This window comes from Poecile atricapillus, chromosome 9 (genome assembly GCF_030490865.1).
Source record: "Poecile atricapillus isolate bPoeAtr1 chromosome 9, bPoeAtr1.hap1, whole genome shotgun sequence".
NCBI lineage: Eukaryota > Metazoa > Chordata > Aves > Passeriformes > Paridae > Poecile > Poecile atricapillus.
In genome coordinates this window covers 2,867,245-2,873,244 of record NC_081257.1, presented here as the reverse complement: position 1 = coordinate 2,873,244, position 6,000 = coordinate 2,867,245, and positions in this window count along the sequence as shown.

Sequence of the window (6,000 nt, the reverse complement as noted above, 5' to 3'; positions counted from 1 at the left end):
CTGTTCAGCAGAGATCACCGAACCATCTACAAAAGCTTGGGCAAGATTTTAACTCTTTCTTATCCAGATGAGACTTGCGGATTAATCTTTTCGTCCAGAAAGAGAAAAGGAGAGTGATCCACATGAAAAGAGACTTTATAAACTACTAGTGGCAAGAAAGAAAAGAAAACTTCAAGAAAGGTAGAGAATTAAGAAGATGCTTTAATTAAGCTGAAATATCTTTCTGTTAAAACTATGGAGATAGACAATGAAGTCCTGAAAAGAACTCCTTTAATTCATAGAAGAGTATGGGGAGGAATAAGGTGTTCAAAGTGTAAATTTGAGTAAAAAGTGGAGTAATTGTGGTATAGTGAAGTGCTGGGAGATTTGAAGCCTTGAGAGGCAATGAGAAAACTGTTTTTCTAGTGAAGCTCACAGGAGCAGATGCAGATTTTTGCCTTTGACTCACTTATCCTTAAAAATACTATCCCCAAACTAATGACCTATAACATTTCAGAGTGATGTGGAATAGGAGGGGTGGGCTCTGATAATAACAGCTCTGAGCAGCTGATATCAGAAAAATGAGAAACTATAACAAAATAGTTTTCTTGTGAAAAACTCCATAAATTAACAGAAAGGAACTTCTGTTTCTCTACAGAAACTGAGGAAAAGACTATAAAAAGAATTAGAACTGTTTAAACCGTCAAAATTATAAAGTTTTTGTCTCTGTTGTCATGTGAACAAAAGAATAGTGAGCAGTAAGAAATGAAAAGGTTTTTCTAAAAGTTTATTCTGGTGTTCTTATTCTTGTAGTTTGTCAATAAATTTCTCTTTATTCCTTTTAAGTTTTATGCCTGGTTTGCTCTTATTTTAATCCATATCTCACAGCAAAAAAATAATAATTCTTTTTTTTCCCCCTTGTTTTGTTAATTACTGGTTCAAAACCACGACAGGTAGGGACGAGGAGGCAGGTCTTAAAAGCTCCTCAAGACAGCTTCTCTTCTGGAACTGGATATTGATTCCCTCTGTAATGTTTGTGGCGTCATTTTTTGAACTGTGTTGTATGGGTCTGGATCCTGCAAATCTTTTAATACTGTGATCCTTCACTGTCAACTTCTAGAGCCACAAGAATATGATTGGACAAATATTGGCTACTTTAGAGTTGTCTGCAAATTCCAATACTGATTCTTTTATTTTTAAATTCAGGTGCTGTATTTCATTTGCCAACACTTATATGTTGAAAAGAAAAATACACTGATAATCCCTGAACCAGAACTGAGCTGGAGTTACAAGGGCAATGAAAACTAGCTTTGGGAAGCAATTACTTCCTAGATGTAATTGTCATATTCTGGAGACCATTGTGTGTTCCAGCTGTTTTCAAGAAAAGGGATCCCAAAGTAAACATAAGGCACAACTTCTCTGTGCCTGGGCCTCCACTGGGAAATGAGATCCCAGAGAAGTTTTGGGGTGTAGACGTATTCTGACCGACGTTTAATATTTCAATCTGGGCTTAAGATCAAAAGGGGAAGGCGCTAGAGAGGAGGTATAGGACTGTACCTGATAGAAATATATTGGCTTAGAGAAGCGTGAGAAAATGTAGCTGTCCAGCTTGTCTGAGTGATAACAATAAAGAAGGAATCACAGAAGTATCATTCACATTGAAAATCTTCTGTAGGGCTTTTAAAGTGCAATCTGAATATCCTTCCATAGCAGCTGTGTTTGCAAAAGCCTTTTTCTTCTAGAAAGAGCAAGGAGGTGTAATATCATTCTCAGGAGACATCAGTGCTCTGACCACATGGAACACGAGACTGTCACCGGTGTAAGGCACGAGCAGGCAAAGTCAAGCTTCGACAGCTGTTCAAAAGGAGCTGCCCTCCATAGAGACTCGTGTCTCACCTCAGCAGCTCTTGCTGCTTCAGAGAGGCTGTAGGAGCCACTTGGCTCCAAAAGGAGAGACAGCAGAATTGGGAGTCATGATGCAAGTTGAAGAATGACTGCTGTGTTTCAGCCAGAGCTTGGCCAGCTCTGTCTGGCTCCAGCAACTGAGAGCTTAAGGACAATGAATCAGCTTTGCATCTTGTTGGCTTTCTGTGTTGCATTTCTTCCTTCTTCAGAGTGACCATGCTAAGAAGGGTTGTCTCGTTTCATGCTACACGCATTCCCTCCTTTCTCTTTCTTCTTTATCCTATGTTCTTTTGTCTTCCATTTTCTCAAGGGCCAGATCCAGCAGCAGAAGCAAAGATGACAACTCTGAAGAAGGAGGTAGGTGCAGGGCATGTCTGTCCTCAAATGACCGTTGGAATTATGACTCAGGGTGACATTTTGAATGCTTGGTTGGAAATAATTAATTTTAAAAATTTCTTTAAATTGATTTCAATGGCTTGATGGGCTCAGTGGACTCTTGAAGAGTCCAATCACCAGCAATGTGCTGTGGTGGTGTAGTGAAAATTCCTCCAGTGTGAAGTGTAGAATGGCTGGAGCTGGAGTGGTACCTTGCGGCCCTGGAAATGCAGTGCAGGAAAAGGAAACATTCTTCTCCATCCTGGACTTGCCCTTTATCTCCCTGAAGCCTTTCTAGTGTCACAATTAGAAGAGAGAAGGAAGTCATTGAGCATGAAGTGAGATATGTTCCCACTCCTTTGTCCTGCCCTTGAAGGAGAAAACCTTTCCTTGGGGCACTTTCTGAGCTGAAGCCTTTGAGATCTGATGGAGATTCATAGACATTGCCTGGTTCTGCACTGGGAGAAATAGGGAAACCTCCTCTGAGGGAAAGTCATTGTGAAACTTCCAATGAAGGAGGAGGTTTCTAAATGGATGCAGCCTATGCAGGGTCTGAGTTTGTCATCCTCTGACAGTACAAGCCCAAAGCCACCTATGGCAGGTTTACCATGACAAATCTCTTCCCTGACTCTCTGCCTGTGCCAGTAGCCCATTCACTGGGAGAAGGTCTAGGCATATGTACCATGCCTACACAATCCCTGTGTTTTATGAGACCTCTGCAATCTGGAATCTTTCTTGCCTGTTGTCCAGCATGGTGTTTTTGAGGGCTTGAAGTCTGCCAGAGATTTACACGAACCTTTGCTTCCATTACCAGGCCTCCCACTGATCCAAGCCAAGGAGAAAGATCATCCCAGCAGAACTGGTCTTAGGAGTGATGAAGACCTGAGGGACAGCTCTGGAAAGGTAAGGGATAAAGACAGGGATAAGCAGATTTCCTTTCCAGTGGCTGTTATTGCTTGGCCCAAAATGTCACTGACAATCGTAATCTCCCACTCCTGGGGGATGGGGATTCTCTTGGGAATATATTTGACAGTTAAAGAGCAATTGCGTGGCTTTTACCAGTGGTGAAAAGGTTACTGATTTGGAGATGGTGCTAAGGTCATGCCAGAAGCATTCTTTAGGTGCCAAGGCCATCTTAGAGAAGTTCTGAATGGCAGAGCAAGCTGCACACCAGTGAATGTGTGCAAATTGCACCCTCGGAAGCAGAGAAGCAAAGATTGTAATGTTAAGCGTAAGCAAGGCTGCCAAAATAAAATGAGAGAGTTTGATTTTTCCTGGTAATCTTTCTGGCTGTATTGCACAGCACTCTCAATTTTTCTGCTCATTGATATCAATGTTTCTGTAAATTGTTTTCACATGAGTCCTTTGCTTGAGGTCCTTCAGGCACCTTCAGAGCTGAGTTCTTCAGAAGCCAGGAAGTGAGAAACAGCTGCCATTCCTGGCCATGAGTGTTAAGCAAGAGCAGTTACCCCTCCTTGCTGCGTATTGCACGTGGTTTTTGTTCTGCTGCCATGGCCTGTAGGAACTGAACTGCCTGCTCACTGGGCATGTGAGCTCTTCATCTGTCTTGGAGCACTCCAATGACTTTTGTGCTTCAAGCAGGGCCTCCTGTCATAGGTTGCAGTTGGAGCAGTGTAAGGTTGTGGCCCTAAAGTTTTCCACCTCCCTGTGTGTAATTCCCAAGGTGAGGGTGGGAGACATTCTTCTGAAACTGAATGAATATGAAGCTGCATTAAAGGCTGTGGCACTCTATGGACCCTGTGCTCCTGATGAGATGTTGTGTCTGGTTTGGGTGTCTCTGCTTACATCTGTGATGTATTTCCACTGCAACTAGGTCTGCATTGTGCAAGTTGGCTCAAAAGAACTTAGAGCGGAAGAAAATGGAGCTGTTGGAGAAAGAGCTCAAGAGAAGGAGGCAAACAGAAACATCCTTGCAGCTGCCTCCACAGACAGTGTACAGTGGGAATGCAGAAGAAGCAAGTAATTGGTGACTACACCTGTGGTCCTTTTTGACCTTTTTGACCACTTGCTTGCCCTTTGCACGGTGATGCAATCAGACGGGGGGGCTGTTCTGATTGCATCTGAGTGAAAGCTTGAAGAGGAGTTCTTTCCCTTCCCCCCCAAAAATACAGAAGCATGAAGAATCTTGCCCATGGCCTCACTGAGTCAGTAACAGAATATCAGCTTCCCACCTTCACCTCCAAAGTCTTTCAGAGTCTTTTTGTCTTGCAAAGTTGACTGGGGCTTCAGACTCTCTCCTGGAGAGCAGCCTCCAGGGAAGGGGAGTCCAAAAGAATGCTTCTCAGCCATGGTGCAACTGAGAAGAAACAAAATTCAACTGCTTTGAATGAAAACACCAGAGATCCTTCTCCTGCCACAGCCTGCTGAGGAGATGGCACTGTAGAGCTGTGCTGAAGCCCCAGAGCCAGTGCTTCTGTTGTAGCCCCAGGAGCCAGCAGTGTTCCTGACTGAATCCTGGCTGAGGGGCTCTGACTGCAGTGCTGTGTGCGCTGCCCCCAGGGTGGCAGCAGGGACCTTAGGAGGCAGCACTCAGCCCGAGGGCATCACGCAAGGCTATCTGCACTTTCATTTGGTAACTTCCCCAGCCAGCCTCTGAAACAGGAAAACAAAAGCAAAGCAATACTGGGTCTTCCCTGTTTCTTAGGGGAAGCATCACTGCAATTTAGTTTTAAACTAGAAGAGAGTAGATTCAGATTAGATTCTAGGGGGAATGTTTTTATAATGAAGTGGATGAAACACTTGAAGGGTTTGCTCAGAGAAGCTGTTGTTGATCCAACCTTGAAAGTGTTCAAAGCCAATTTACATGGGGCACTGAGGAATGTCATCTAGATGAAGATGTCCCTGCTCACAGGGGTTGGACTAGATGGTGCTTAGAGGTGCCTTCCAACTCAAACTCTTCTAGGATTCTGGGATTCTGTGATCACTGTCCCATGTTAGCATGCCAGTGTTATACTTGAAGTTCTTTGGAATAACAAAGAGATGTTACCCAACTCCAGCAAGTTTTCTGGCCCTTTCCATCATCACCCTGTGCAGCAGCCTTCACTTACAAGCTCCTCTTTGGTCTCCCCACAGGCTTTAGCCTACTGCCTGTCAATGGCACAACCTCCAGTGTGCAGAGAAAACACCCTGGTAGTGCCTTGAAGAAGAAGGTCTTGAGGAAGCAGGACAACGTGCCCTTACTGCCCAATATGGCCATCATCCATGGGGATGGCAGCTTCCCATGAAATTCCTCAGGTAAGCCTGCTCCGAGGCAGCTTTTTCCCACACAGGTTTTTCCTTGCCCAAGAAGCCCAAACTGCCACCTGCCTCACCCAGCACAGCTGGGATCTTGGGTCCATAGCCTGTCCTGAGAATGAACAGCAAATGTACTTTTGAGTCCCTCCAGCTCAGCAGTAGTGGAGCAGCTGGTTCTTAGAGATCCATGGGGAAGTTGAGCTGAATAAAGTAGTGGTAAAGGCCTAAGCTCTGGCTTTTGCTCCTCCTGATAGTCCAAACTACAGCACTGGTGCCAGGAGGCAGCTGTATCTACAGGGATGTAGTGGTTTCGATTTGCTAATTTCGTTTTCCCGGCCAACGCACCAAATAAATGTTGTGGTTTGTTGAGGGTTAGGTGGGAATTTTTACCCATTCTGTGCTGGGACAACGTAACTACCGGTACTTAGGAGTGCTCACAAAGGACAAAGAGTGGCCAGGCCCAGGGTGGCGGGGGAAGGGGGCAGA